A 16,051-nucleotide genomic window follows, 5' to 3' on the forward strand; every position below is an offset into this window, starting at 1 on the left:
GCCAACATCCCTTAACCCCATTTCTTTACTAATTCCAGGTCTCTTTGAGGCTTGTCAGGGAGGCAGCAGCTTAATATTATTCATTCCTAAGCGCGGATCCTTTCCCCTCATATGGAGGACAAGAGCAGCATGGAGGGGTGAGCATATGGAGGACGAGAGCAGCATGGGGGGGGGGGGTGAGCATATGGAGGACGAGAGCAGCATGGGGGGGGGTAAGCATATGGATGACCAGAGCAGCATGGGGGGGGGGGGGGAATGAGCATATGGGGGACCAGAGAAGCCTGGATGGCCGAGCATATGGGGGGCCAGAGCAGCATGGGGGGGACCAGAGGAGCATGGGGGACAGGAGTACAGAGGAGCATGGGGGAGGGGACAGACAGCTGACTCAACAGCTATGGCCTGGGGAATTTCTCATTTTCCTGCCTATACTTGTCCCATAACGGGGGGGGGGGGGGCACACAAATTCTTTGCCCTGGGTGAAATCTCTAGCAGATTCCCCACTGGTACTGCCTATAAGAGGAATAATGTAGAATGGTTAGTGAAGGGGGGGGGGGGGATTGGGTGGCCGGCACAGGGTGGGGTGGGTTCTTATTTCCCAACAGCCCAGATATGCAGTGCTGGGCAGCTGATTTAAAAAACTGGCTCCTAACTTTTTCAGTTGGCTCCTAGATTCTAAGCAAATTTGTCGAGCCCTGTGGAAATGTATAAATAAAAATTAGGCCAGAACAGCCTTCAGAGTGGATAGAAAAAGACCAAAAAGCACAGAGCACAATCTCTCTTGGCAAAGAATATGATCAAATCATACTTATATGCAAGCGTGAAACTGCTAAGAAAACATGGGAAGGATTACAAAAGGTGCACGATAGAGCCAATTTCAGCAATAAACGGTATTTGATTAAAGAGCTTTATCAAACTAAGCTGATAAAAGGCCAGTATATGCAGGATTACGTAAGGCACACCTTGGAAATGGTTGAACGCCTGAGTAATAGGAGAAGAAATAAAAGGTTTTCCTGTTGCAGCACTATTACTCAGTGGCTTACCAGAAAGGTATGAAAAACTTGTCACAGCACTTGATGCACATCCAAATGATGAACTGACATTGGAAAAGGTTAAGGGCAAGCTTGTGGATAAATATAAGCGTAAAACAAAAAACATTAATAGTGACGGTGCTTCTGTTGCAGAGTCTGCTTTAAAGATGAAAAATAGAAATAAAAACATTAACGCCCAGCAAAGCCTAGGTGGACTGTGCACCGTCTGTTCTGTAGGGCTATATACAGAATTTGCTCTACTCTGGACCAATCAGTGAGCCGTATAGGTGGAGGAATGTATTTAGTGTTAATGACCCACCTGTGCTGATCTCTGTAGGAGTGTCCTCCTCTACAAATGTCCACATTATTCTATCCTCCTCCATAGACTGCTGATCATCCCTCACATACGTCTCTTCTTCTTCTTCCACTTTAACCTCAACTATAAAATCTCTCAGGTTTCCAATCTGAAAATATTATAAAAATGACATCAATTGTAACAATGCAAATAGTGTATAGATCCCAATGATACTATCAGCGATTGTTCCTCATCTACCTGATGATGGTGAGGGATGGTGTGACCTTCCTGTGTGGAATCCAGAGCATGGAGACATCTCTCTGGTGGATTTCTGTTACTGGATGACTCCACCATGGTGTCCTCGTACAGATCTTTGTGTTTTTTTAGAATCTCTGACTTCTTCAACACCCAATCTTCTTCATCCTCCTCTTTTATCTCTTTTTTAACTTCAACTTTAGAATATCTATATTCACTCTGAAAATATAATAAAAATTACATCAATGGCAATAATGCAGATAATGTACAGATCCTTACGATACTATCAGTGATTGTTCCTCATCTACCTGATGATGGTGAGGGATGGTGTGACCTTCCTGTGTGGAATCCCGGGAATACAGAGGACGGGGACATCTCTCTGGTGGGTTCCCATTACTGGATCCATCTGTAGGAAACACACACACTGACTGAATACATTGTTTCTATGTGTTTATCAGATGATGGGGGATCTAGGCGGACCCTCTGTACTGCTCTCTCCTTTACAATAAAGTCTCCTCTTACCCGGTGATGTGAAGGGTGGCTGAGTCTTCATCATGATGTCCTTGTAGAGATCCTTGTGTCCTTCTAAATACTCCCACCCCTTCATGGAGAAACAAACGGTTACATCCTGACACCTTATAGGAACCTGACACACACAATGATACAGTCACCATCCAGACACATCCCTTGTCTGTTACTGGATAATGTCCCAGAATTCCCGGCACCGCTCACCTCTCCTGTCAGCAGCTCCATCATCTTCTTGGTGACTTCTAGAATCTTCTCCATGTTGTGTCTCTCAGGTTTTAGGGAGTCACATGGAGACACTGTGATAGTCATATGATCACCTGACTTCACAAGAGGAAATCTCTGTATTATGGAACCAATAGGAAAATCATGTTAGATTCTCAGAATCCTCCTCACCTCTCCGGTCAGGTCTGTGTCTTATTAATAGAGATAAGAGTGATGTCATGTGACCTCCCAGAATCCTCCTCATTTCTCTGGTCAGGTCTGCGTTTTATTAATAGAGATAAGAGTGATGTCATGTGACCTCCCAGAATCCTCCTCACCTCTCCGGTCAGGTCTGTGTATTATTAATAGAGATAAGAGTGATGTCATGTGACCTCCCAGAATCCTCCTCACCTCTCCGGTCAGGTCTGTGTATTATTAATAGAGATAAGAGTGATGTCATGTGACCTCCCAGAATCCTCCTCACCTCTCCGGTCAGGTCTGTGTTTTATTAATAGAGATAAGAGTGATGTCATGTGACCTCCCAAAATCCTCCTCACCTCTCCAGTCAGCAGGTAGATGATCTCCAGGGTGAAGTTTAGTATCTTCTCAGTCATGTGACTCCAGTCTTTCTCCATTCTTATTGATGTGGTCATGTGATCTATGTGGGTTGTTCAGTAGACGGTTAGCGGAGAATCATCTGGACAGTATTTTTTGGACAATATTAGGATGGAAACATAAGGATTTAAGGCCCCTTTCACACTTAAAGGCGGTTTAGTTTGAAGATAAGCATTTTTGCGGACGAACCTGCTATGTAACAGCAAGCAGTGTAACAACAAACAAAGGAAATCGTAAGGTATAACAATGGTAAATAACCTGGTAGGAAGGTTGCCCATGTAGGCCAAGTTGAGTCTTGGGGAACATGAAGAAACAGTCACAAGGGCATGTAATCAACCCGAAGCAACAAAGACATAAAAGATAAAGTGTAGGTGACGCCTAATGAAAAAATATGGGGAGATTAAATCAAAAGAAGGGTGCGAGGAGGCCTAGGCAAATGGGGGGGGGGGACGGGGGGAGTACCACAGGGTAGGTGCAGTGTTAATTCTAGGATGCCCATGGCACAAATGACATGCAGAAACCTAATAAGTAATCAAACGGGAGAGGGCGGAGCGGAAGTAACAGAAGAAGGGGGGGGGGGAGAGGGAGGGGGTCCAGAATGGGATGGTTAGGAAGGTGTGGGTGAGGTATGTATTCTCACCACAGCTCTAGGACATCCACTAAGATGATATCCGCTTATATTCGTCCGTCGAGGTATAATGTATCCAGCAGGCCCAAGATTTTGAGTAACTAGATGTCGTATCATGAGCCTGGTGAATCAGGTTTTCCATATCTGAGGTTTGATTTATGCCACAGTCGGAGGATCCGGAGAAAACCCTTCTCAGAATTTATTATGGCACACAGTAAAACACCATCATCACACCCTAATAAATATAAATTTTCCCCCAAAAGGTGTATAGACTCAATTCACCACACCTATAAATATCTTTACCTAAACCTCCATGACAAAAGCCCCTTATGACTCAACATAACCAGAATATTGAATACAGAACAGACACTTTTATTTCTCCCATCCTCCCGCTCCTGCAGGGTCCTCTGGGTTCCAAGACTGGTCCACACTTCCTCTTCTCCCTCAAGCTCAGGCAGCCGCAGGTTCTCTGATGTCATCAAAACCAATGCAGAGCGCAAAGTCCTTCATTAGACAAGAGATGGGATTGTTCTCTGTCGGAGTATAGGGGAGTAGATGAGAGTGCTGGTTGTTGAGAGAGCGGAGGATCTGATAAATAAAAGTGCTTTATCTGATTCTTTACAACTAAATGGGCATTTAATCCTTTAAGTCTTTAAAGCGGTTGTAAACCTGCATATACTTTTATTTTTTTTACACCTGCAAGGCAAAAGCCATAATGAGCTAGTATGCACCGCATATTAGCTCATTATGAAATACTTACCTCGGAACGAGGTGTAGGGAACTTACCTGGTCCACGCCGAGCCGAGTGTGTCTTCCGGGTATCGCCGCTCCAGCGCTGTGATTGGCTGGAGCGGCGATGACGTCACTCCTGCGCATGCGCACGGGAGATTTCATTCCGGCATGGGCCGGCCCTTCAGCCGAGGATCCCCCCTGCGCATGTGCCGCTGCAATCAGTGGCGCATTGCGAGGGGAATATCTCCTAAACCGTACAGGTTTAGGAGATATTCTTTATACCTACAGGTAAGCCTTATTATAGGCTTACCTGTAGGCAAAAGTCAAAAATGTGGGTTTACAATCACTTTAAGTAGGGCTGTCCCTGTTGTGCTGGGGCTAAATGCTCATTAAGGTCTTGGTCATTCTTCCTTTCCCTGGATTTGGTCTTTAAAGAAAAATACAATTTTACACACACATATTAAACTAACTTCACTACCCAACATGGTGAATAGAAAACATTTAACCACTCCAATACCGGGCACTTTCACCCCCTTTCTGCCCAGGCCAACTTTCAGCGCTGTTGAATTTCGAATGACAATTGCGTTGTTGTGCAACACTGTACCCAAACAACATTTTTATAATTTTTTCCCCACAAATAGAGCTTTCTTTTGGTGGTATTTGATCACCTCTGGGGTTTTCATTTTTTGTGCTCGAAATAAAAAAAATACATAAAATGTTGAATTTTTTTTTCGTTTTTCTCTGTTTCAGTTACAAAACTTTGTAAATACATTTTTCTCCTTCACTGATGAGGCTGCACTGATGGGCACTGAAGATGAGGCACTTATATGCATCACTAATAGGTGTCACCGATGGGCACTCATAGGCAGCACTGATTAGGAGGCACTGGCAGGCAATCACTGATGGGCACTGAGTGCCATCCTAATGGACACCCATTGGCATCCCTGGTGGTCTCACCTGGTAGTCTCCAGTAGAAAGGTTCACTCCAAAAAGTGTGGCTCCTCTAGAGGGACTTTAATTTGGGTGACTGTATAACCTCATATAGAGTAGTATACCAAAAGGTTCTTTTATTGAAAAAGGACAATGAACAAATGCTACTGAAATGCATGACATATCCAAATAGATGTAAGCACCAATGGGAGAAAAGTGCAACGTACAGATAACAGTTGAAAATGAATAGTGACAATACATTAACTAACTATTTCTAAAGGGTAAGACAGAAAGGAACCCAGTGTTTCAAGGTTGTGTATTGGTAGAACCTCTTCTTCAGGGGGGGAGGTTGCACCAAGACAACAATAATATCTGTAGTCAATAAAGAGAGAAGAAGAATAGGAGAGGTGGTCTCCAGTAAGCATCCTCGATGGGTCTGCAGTGATAATCAATGTGCCGATTATCAGCGCAGACCCCCATCAGCAGAGCAGTCGATCGGCTCTCCTCTACTCGCGTCTATCAGTGCGAGTGAAGGAAAAGCTGATAAATAGCTCTTACTGTTTACACTGTGATTGGACACAGCTGATCACATGGTAAAGAGTCTACGCCAGAGGCTCTTTATCGGGATCGGAGATGCAATGTGTCATACTGACACACCACCGATCGCCACGCTGTGGGCACGACAAGTGACTTATCCTGCTGGGCGTCATATAATGTCCAGTCAGGATAACTTAAAGAGGGGGTTTACCCTAATAAAACTATTTTTTTTTTCTAGCATTAAATTAGGCATAGTAGCGCGAGCCTGTATTTATTTTTTTAGCCCCGTACTCACTGTGCAATCGTATAGATAAGATTCCAAATCCCCGCGGGGAATGGGCGTTCCTATCCAGAGGGAGCATGATTGACGGCCGGCTATGGCACGTCACGCTTCTCCGGAAATAGCCGAAATAGGACTTGGCACTTTACGGCACCTGCGCATAGTCTGTGCGCAGGCGCCGTGAAGAGCCGAGACCTACTCCGGCTATCTTCGGGGAGCGTGACGTGCCATAGCGGCCGTCAATCATCCTCCCTCTGGACAGGAACGCCCATTCCCCGCGGGGAGTCGGAATCTTATCTATACGATTGCACAGTGAGTACGGGGCTAAAAAAATCAATACAGGCATACTGTAGCTCGCGCTACTATGCCTAATTTAATGCTAAAATGTTGGTAATGAGGGTGAACCACCGCTTTAACCACTTTATGGCTGTCATTTTGTTATATGGCGGACAGAAGTGGTTAAAAGCCCTTACAGGTCATCAGTTTAGCGTAAACCGTGAAGAACATTCCCAGAATTATTGCTCTCCCTCTGGCATTTGTGACGATCCACTGCCAATAGCCCCCCATGTGATTGTATAGTAGAAATGACAGGTACTCTTTATGGAAAGATCAGGGGCCTATTAGGCCTCTAACATTACCTATGGACCCCAGAGAAGCTGATGAAGTACAGATCGGGATTAATCAGCTGTGTCCCTGACCACAGTGACCAGGGAATGACAGCTCTGAGCCTGGAAGTGATGAAATGTTCGTATCTTCTGGGATCATTCAGATTGGAGAACTGATCATCCTCCACTCCATCAGCCGTGCCAGTCCTGGGCCTGCAGCAGAGGCAGTGGAGCCCGGAATACATGAAAGAGGAAGTAAGAGGAAGAAAGAAAGAGGAAGTAAGTCACAGGGAGTTGGGTATCGTTAGAGAAAGGGTGTGGAAGTGCAAATTTCAATACAACCCGAATCTAAATCTCATCCCTCATTTACAGAGACTGCTAAAGGTAAGACGGTGACAGAATGCTCCACCCATGTATGTGGGGAAATGTTCTGCCCCTGAAGGGGTTAATCTAGGTTTCCACACTATATATGTGTGTATCACCATCTGCTGGAGATAAAGACGTCACAGAGACTATGGAGGAAGAGGACGGACATGACGGGGTTACTGGGTGTAAATAGAAAATAAGATCTTATTACCTCCTCTGCTGCCACTTCCAGCAATGTCTTCTCTCTACTGCCTCCCGACCCATCCTTTACCCGGAACTTTATATTTATACCTGACATCACTTCCTGTCTACATTCTACGGAGATGTTCTATCTCAGTATAAGTGAGATCACCACCTTGTGGAGCTCAGAGCAACTGCATCCCAGAGAAACGTCTCGTAGTGTGAACAAGGGCCCAGATTCAGGTAGAATTTGCCCCTTTTTTACGGAGGAACAGGGCAGCGTTTTTGCCCTGTGCAAATTTACTGCGCTCCGCGCGATTCACGGAGCAGTAGCTCCGTAAATTGCGTGTGCGCTCTTTAAAATTGCCCTGCGTAAGGGCGCCTAACGTAAATGATCCCGTAGGGGGCGGGAATCATTTAAATTAGGCGCGCTCCCGCGCCGAGCGTAGAGGACATGCTCCGTCGGGAAACTTTCCCGACGTGCATTGCGGCAAATGACGTCGCAAGGACGTCATTGGCGTCCAGCGCCATTCACGAATCACTTACGCAAACGACGTGAAATTCAAATTTCACGACGCGGGAACGGCGGGTATACTTTAGCATTGGCTGCCCCTACTATTAGAAGGGGCAGCCTTACCCTAAAGACGCCGTACGTAAACTCCGTAACTTGCGTACGCAGGGCCCGCGCAACATTGTGAATCGGTGTTAGTATGCAATTTGCATACTATACACTGAGCACAATGGGAACGCCCCCTAGCGGTCATCGCAAGAATGCAGCCTAAAATCTGCGTGGCATAAGAGCCTTATGCCACGCAGATTTTAGGCTGCAGTCGGGGTTACGATGTTCCTGAATCAGGAGCATTTGTAACGCCGGAGCAAGTCAGCAATTGCGCTGCGTAACTATGGTTACGCAGGTGCAATTGCTCTCTGAATCTGGGCGAAGGTCTTGTGCTGTGTGTGCTGTATATCCTTATAGATGGGTCATCTCCACTCCCACCAAGGGGGATAGAAATATATTACTGCCTAGTCCAGCCTTTCTTAGCCAGGGTTCCTCCAAAAGTTTCTAGGGGTTCCTTGAGCAATGAACAATTTCTGTCTCTCAGTACAACTGACATCAAAGATTTATAAAGGGGGGGGGCAGTCTTCCCACTGGTGACAATGTAAGAATGTTTTTTTTCCCACTAATATAAGTTTTTTTACATAAGTCACCAATATAATGCGACGTACACACGATCCGAAAATCGGACGACAGATCGTCCGGCTTTTTTCGTTTTCTAGTCACAAGTAGAAATTGAATAGGTTACTAAAGTCACGAAAATTCTCGTACGACAGAAAAAAAAAAATCGGAAGTGATGTCATGTGTTGTAATGTATTTGTGTAGTATTTTCGGACGACAACTGTACTGACCAAACGAAAATCGTACGATCTGGTATCGTACGAGGAAAATTTTCGTGCATGTCCGATAAAATAATATCGGATGAACTAAAATGATCGACTCGTTCAGCCCTGTACTAACGATCCGATTATTCTTCCTTGGACGACATTTTTCGTACAATGGTGCGTACGTGTAAGGGACCACTACACTGACCACTGATATAATGAGGTTGTTCTCCTTTTAATCATCAATGTAAGAGACCACTACACTGACCACTGATATAAGGGGTTCCTTCTTCTATTGGTCACCAATGTAAGGGACCACTACACTGACCACTGATATAAGGTGTTCCTTCTTCTATTGGTCACCAATGTAAGGGACCACTACACTGACCACTGATATAATGAGGTCCTTCTCCCTTAAATCATCAATGTAAGGGACCACTACACTGACCACTGATATAAGGGGTTCCTTCTTCTATTGGTCACCAATGTAAGGGACCACTACACTGACCACTGATATAATGAGGTCCTTCTCCCTTAAATCATCAATGTAAGGGACCACTACACTGACCACTGATATAAGGGGTTCCTTCTTCTATTGGTCACCAATGTAAGGGACCACTACACTGACCACTGATATAAGGAGGTCCTTCTCCCTTTAATCATCAACATAAGGAACCACTGATATAACACTGACCACTGATATAAGGGGTTCCTTCTTCCATTGGTCACCAATAGGGTAACCACATTTCCAAACTTACCCTCCCTTCCCAAAAATCAGCTTGTGCTGTAACGAATGACAGCACAGTGATTGGACATAGGAGGCGGGATTTATGATTTCTCCAATCACAAGCAGGGGGCAGGATTGTGCTCATCCAGGCATTCCCGGCCAAGAAAAGTACTTTCAGTGAGTAAATCAGTGATGTGGCGGCCTTTTTTGGGGGCATCAGATTGGCCCGGGGGGGGGGGGGGGGGGGTGGCTGTGTCAGTTTCATTCCGGGACACTGTATTGTCCTGGAATGAATGTGCCCGGGACAGACCTGCAAAATGCAGGACTGTCCCGGGCAATCCGGGACACGTGGTCACTAGTGTTGCTCACGAATATTCGCATTGCGAATATTCGTTACGAATATGGCATATTCGAATATTCGCGAATAACTCGAATTTCGTGGCCAAAATTCGCTATTCCGAATATTCATATTTTTTCAATTTTATTTTTAAAACAGATCACATCCTAGTGATCTCCATCGACGTCTAAAAGCATTGCTGGTATGATCAGAGACCCTGGGCCGAGTAGCTAAGCTGAGGCGATCCTTTTATGTTGCCGAATATTCGCAATCGCGAATATTCGATTTCCGAATATTCGCGAATACTTTCTCCGCCCTTCTTTTGCATCAGAGCCAATCAGAGTTCTCCTACCACAGTTGTCATAGGAGAGAGTGGAGTGTTTCTGTGCGTTTTTCCAGTGTATCACATCTTCAAAGAATTTTCCATCTTTTGTCCCGTGTCATCATCATTTGCATTTCACCTCTTTAATGAGAATAATAACTGTTTAACATAAAGACATTTAAGAGATGTCAACGTAAACGGTTTACTTGTATTTTCCAAATCTATGGTTATTCAATATTTATTAAACTAATCAATATACAAATTGGTCAAAGTAAACCCTCAAATCTATATAATAATGTATTTATTTTATTAATACCTTGTTAGTTGCAGGGTCCATTACGTAAAACCACACTTTTTCCAAAGGGCAGGTGAAATTTAATTTTTCAAAATTTCGCAATCAATTTCGCATTCGCGAAATTTCGCAAACATTTTTTTTTGATAAAATATCACGAATATTCGATTTTAGCGAATATTTCACGAATATTCGGCTATATATTCGTGATATATCGCGAAATAGAATATGGCGTATTCCGCTCAACACTAGTGGTCACCCTAGTCACCAATGTAAGGGACCACTACACTGACCACTGATACAAGGAGGTTCTTCTACCACTAGTCACCAGTATAAGAGATCCTTACATTGACCACTAATATAAGGGGACCCTTCTCCCTTTGATCATCAATGTAAGGGACCACTACACTGACCATTGATATGAGGGGATCCTTCTTCCATTGGTCACCAATATAAGTGTAGCAAACCCCCGAGGGAGCTGCTTTTGTTTGTTCAGTGCGTTACTCTGCCTTTCAACCCCAATGAACTGTCCCAGCCCCTCTGGCACACCTAGCAATGTGATTAATGGAATAACTCAGCAGGAATACACAACACAGTTCTTCTTGTGGTTTACTTGAAGAAAAGTAAAATTCAGGTTAACATTAGTCAGCCAGGACCTGTGTAAGTACCCAGGACTTGGTTGAAACAGTTTAAAGAAAACGTCAGGAACACTATGCAAACAACGAAAGCAATAGGTAACAATATGTACAGATTAAATAGACTCCCCAATAACTTTTGGTGTGTGTGGGATGCTGTGGCTAAAGGGGAACCCCAGGGCGGCCTACGATGCCTCTAGTACACACCCAGTGAAATGATCTCAATACCAGTGGTGTGTCCACTTTAAGAGCAACCATGGTAATGTCCTGGAGGCAAAGCTTTGCGTTTTATTATCTTCACCGGCAATGTAAGAGCTCTGTGTACAATATTTGGATGTGGTATTCTATGAAAAGCATTAAAGGTTCCTGGGCAAAGCCCCCTCACCAAATCATTTACACAGTCAGTGGTCCTCCCCTGAGCGATTGATCGATCTTAGATGCAGGTGTGTCGCAGTGGCATTCAGTCCTTGAGCTGTTGCAGGGTGTCCTTCTTTAGCATGCACAGTCTGTTCCTCTGGGCTGGAGCTGCATGATTAATCTGTTCCTCTGAGCTGGAGTTGCAGGCCATGTGCCCCTTGATGGGCCACGATTCCACACACACATAGATCCTGGGCAAAGCCCCCTCACCAAATAATTTACACAGTCAGCGGTCCTCCCCTGAGCGATCAATCGATCTTAGATGCAGGTGTGTCGCAGTGGCATTCAGTCCTTGAGCTGTTGCAGGGTGTCCTTCTTTAGCATGGACAGTCTGTTCCTCTGGGCTGGAGCTGCATGAACAATCTATTCCTCTGGACTGGAGTTGCAGGCCATGTGTCCCTTGGTGGGTCGCGATTCCACACACACACATAGAGTGCAGGAGATGCTCTCCTGATGGGGTGCAGGCAAAAAGAGGCTCTGGCTTAGTTCCTCTAGCTTTGTATCTCCTCCCCCATAGTCCCTTGGAGCTAATGATTGTCTCAGGCTCTTCCAATAGAGAATTTAAAGACAACCTCCAATAGGGAGTTTACAAACAAGCAGTTCTGAGAGTTCTGTGTGAAGAGAGAAAGGGTGGTGAAAAAGCCCACGCTGCTGCAGCAGACAGCTGTGTCAGGTCACCTGTGGCCAGGTGACAAATGCACCCTGTAGGGGTCAGGGATGCACCACAGGGAAGTGAACCCTATAGCCGACTACTGCTGGCAGGGAGGAAGCGTAACCCAAGATCACCCAGGGCGCGGAGTCTAAGACCCAGTTTTGTATTCACCAGAGCCCTTGGTGGTAGGGATGGTCTTGGCCGCAACTGGGTCCAGGTCGCGTTCCCGGGATTCCTCAAGTCACACTCCGCAGGGAGAAGGGGGAAGCAGCCAGCAGGACAAACAGTGGTGATGGACAGGCCGAGGTCAGGGCAACAGGCAGACAAGGATAACCGTGGAACATGCAAATAGTCAGGGGCACAGGCAGACAGGGAAGTCGGGGACAAGCCAAAACGGTACACGGAAGATGATCGTAGCACTCTGCAACCAGGAACTAGCAATACACTGCAGACAGGAACTGAGCATAGGAACACTGTTGAACAGCACTGCAGACCTGTAGAGCAAAGGTTAATATAGGCTTCCTGGGATGGACTAGGGTGGAGCCATACAGGAAGAGGAAGTGATAAGAAGGGAAACCAGAACAGGATCTGCCTCTAATGAACACATGGAGATCAGGTAGGCAGACAGACTTGATGCATATTCATGACAAGCTGTCCCCGAGTAGATTAGATCAGTCTGGAGAAGTACCTGCTACACATTCCCCCACCAAAGATCCTTTGGTCCAGAAAAAGGAAATAAAAAGTCAGAAACCTGTTACATGCTTTTTATATACACGTGGAGAAAACAAGTTAGTGTGCACAACAAATCAGACAGTTTGCACTTGCATAAAACCCTGGCAGAGGAACCTCCCACCAATGGGCATGGGAAGGAAGGTTATCCTGCCTACAGGCTACCTTAACTGGAATGGCCCAACAAGATGTGCCAGGGGGAGAGTTGGGGCTGTCCTCCACCAAATGTGTGGTGGAATTGGATCAGGCGTCTCAACACGGCTTCCTCAGAGCTTTCACCCAACATGTCATAAGTCAGTCTCTTGGGTGGGTGAATAGCCCTTTGCTCTCTCTGTTTTTGTTGGCTCTGGTGTTACAGGCACACTGGACTTGGCTTCGTCCACAGCTTCTTCTTCCTGCATATCAGCCTAAATTCGCCTTCCTGTAAATGATTGGACATCTTCGGGGTCTGCTGTTGGCAGGGAAGATTGAGTGTCTTCCAACTCTTCAAAAGGTGGACTTTGGGGCACAAATGCAGGAGCCTCTGGTCTGAGAGTGCAGCATCTGTCACTTTAGGCGGAGAGGAAGGGGGGTGGCAAACACTGGCATTTCAGGTAGCCACAGCCAGTCAATCCCCATCTCTTCATCTTCACTGTCCTCATCTTCTACAGCGAGGAGTACAGACTAAGATCTAGTGACTGGTCGGGATCTCTGAGAGGTCGTTGGTGTGGACTGTGGATCCGACAGTGGTGACAAACAAACTGCTTCTGATAGGAGTAGCAGATGGTTGCAATGCCAAGTCTTCAGCGGGCCTGTGCTCCCCTCTGGTCAGATTTGGTACACTGGGAGTCCTGGCAGTTGCTTGCAAATGACATAAGGCTGTGACTTCCAACGGTCAGCCGACTTATGCTTTCCGGGGACACCCAGATTCCTTAGCAGCACCCTGTCACCTGGTTGCAAATCCTGCACTCGGACTCTGAGATCAAAGTTCCTTTTATTTCTTAGCCCTCGGGCATCTGAGGTAGCTTGGGCGTTGTCATAGGCGGTCTTCAGACTTTACTGCAGGCGGTCTACCTACCCTCAGTGGGATGTTGCTGAAGTATCATCTAAGGATGTGCCGAAAGCCAAGTCTACTGGCAACCGGGCCTCCCGTACAAACATTAGATGGCAAGGGGAGTATCCTGTGGCATCATTTGCGGTGTTATAAGCGTGCACAATGGCGGCTACATGCTTGCTCCAGTGCTGCTTCTTTTCCGAACTAAAAGTCCCAAGCATATCCAGGAGGGTTCGGTTGAACCTTTCTGGCTGAGGATCTCCTTGAGGATGGTATGGGATGGTTCTGGACTTCTTAATGCCTAACAAGTCTAAAAATCTCTTGATCTTTGTGTCATAGTTAGTCAGGTTGAAAAAAGACACAAGTCCATCAAGTTCAACCACAAGAAATAAAAACAATAATAAAAATAAAACAATAATGATTGTTGATGAGGCTGCTTTCGTCAAAATCTCTCCCTTGATCAGAATGGATGCGTTGGGGCAGGCCATAGTGTACAAAGAACTTCTCCACCAAGACCTTGGCCAAGGTGGATGCTTGTTGATCCTTTGTGGGTAAGGCCTGGGCATACCTAGTGAAGTGGTCAGTCACTACCAGGATATTTCCCTGTCCACTCATATCCGGCTCCAAGCACAGAAAGTCAATGCACACCAGCTCCATGGGTCACTGACTCTGAAGAAGGGCCATTGGGGCGGCTCGGTGAGGCAAAGTTTTTCTTTGGATGCATCTGATACAGGAGTGGCAGTAGCCCTCAACTTCAGCCCGCATGCAGGGCCAGTAGAATCGGTCCATCAACAGGTGGAAACAGGGTCCTCTCGGGCCCTTGGTGGCCATGGTTGTCGTGAAGAGAAGTCAATATTGTCTCCCTGTGTTTTTCTGGTAGAAATAGCTGCCATTTCTCTTCGTGATCATCAGAGGGGCCCCTTCGGTAGACCACCCCTTGATGCAGTTGCAACCGATCCCACTCTCGGTGCAGTAGGCGGGCCTCCTTTGGGGAGTCAGCGAGGAGCATGTCGGGGCATTGGTTCTCCAAGGCCTTCAATGCCAAGTTACAGAGGGGATCTTCCAACTGGTCCCTCCTCAAATCCTTCTTAGAAAGCTTTGCAGACCTTCACCCCTGACTTGGGTGACATTGTGATAAGATTTGGGGACACCAGCAGCTGAAACTCTAATGTCTTTGGCCCTGGATCCTCCTCCAGCTTGGTGTTCTGCTCCCTGACACAAATCTCGTACGCCTTCAAGGTCAGCTGGGTCTCTTTTGGGGGGTCACTGGAGCAATGGGTCCTTCTTGACAGAGCGTCTGCATCCTTGTTCCCGACCCCTGGTTGATACTTCAGGCTGAAAGTAAACCCCGTTAGGGCAGCCAACCATCTGTGACCTGTGGCATCCAACTTGGCCGTGGTGAGGATGTAAGTGAGAGGATTATTGTCAATCTTAATCATGAACTCTGCTCCATATAGATAATCCCTCAGTTTATCTACTACTGCCCACTTCAAGGCCAGGAACTCGAGTTTATGTGTGGGGTAGTTCTTCTCGGTGGGTGCCAAGCTCCGACTCACATAGGCAACAGGCCTTAGGTGGCCGTCATGTTCTTGATACAGCACCCCGCCTAATCCATCTCGACTGGCATCAACGTGCAGTTCATATGGCTTGGTTGTATCTGCATAGGCCAGAACTGGGGCAGCTGTTAGACTCCACTTCAGCTGCCTAAAGACCTCTTTGCATTGGGCAGTCTACTGTTCCTGAATGGACTCTCTGGGTTTTCAGGGCCCTCCAGCTGGTCTGACAGGCCTTTTCGGTCATCATCTTCCTCCTCACTTTTCAGTTGCTCATTGAGTGGGCGAGCTATCTTAGCGAATCCCTCAACGAATCTTCTGTAGTAGGAGCAGAACCCCAGGAATGACCCAAGTTCAGTCACATTAGTGGGCTTCGGCCAGGAAGTGACGGCTTCCAGCTTCTGGGGGTCTGTGGCCACTCCGTCAGCAGACACAATGTGACCAAGATAGTTGACCGAGGGTTGATAAAACTGGCACTTCTCCAGAGACAGCTTCAACCCCTCATCATAGAGTATTTTCAGGACCTTCTCCAGACACTCGTCGTGCTCTTCCAGGGTCTTCCTGAAGATGATGATGTCATCTAAGTACACCAACACCTCTATAAGGTTCATGTCACCCACTGTCTTCTCCATGAGCCTTTGGAAATCTGCTGGGGCATCGGACACACCCTGAGACATGTGGTCAAACTCAAAGAACCCCACCGGGGTGATAAAGGCAGTTTTCTCCCTCAGTATGCATGGGAATTTGATAGTACCCGCTCTTCAGGTCCAGTACGCTGAACCACTTAGCTCCTG

At 46.4% G+C, this 16,051-nt stretch overlaps 2 long non-coding RNA genes across 2 annotated transcripts; both read right to left on the reverse strand.

The window, feature by feature from the left end:
• Positions 1 to 1,701: 1,701 nt before the first annotated feature.
• On the reverse strand, positions 1,702 to 1,929 carry LOC120935864. Its single transcript, XR_005748547.1, has 2 exons — positions 1,887 to 1,929; positions 1,702 to 1,797 (listed from the first exon to the last, which is right to left on the reverse strand). It is a non-coding gene; the product is annotated as an uncharacterized LOC120935864 (long non-coding RNA).
• Positions 1,930 to 2,428: 499 nt separating this feature from the next.
• On the reverse strand, positions 2,429 to 7,273 carry LOC120935865. The gene is made up of 3 exons (XR_005748548.1): positions 7,212 to 7,273; positions 2,865 to 2,965; positions 2,429 to 2,445 (listed from the first exon to the last, which is right to left on the reverse strand). It is a non-coding gene; the product is annotated as an uncharacterized LOC120935865 (long non-coding RNA).
• Positions 7,274 to 16,051: the final 8,778 nt, after the last annotated feature.

This window comes from Rana temporaria, chromosome 4, assembly GCF_905171775.1.
Source record: "Rana temporaria chromosome 4, aRanTem1.1, whole genome shotgun sequence".
Lineage (NCBI taxonomy): Eukaryota > Metazoa > Chordata > Amphibia > Anura > Ranidae > Rana > Rana temporaria.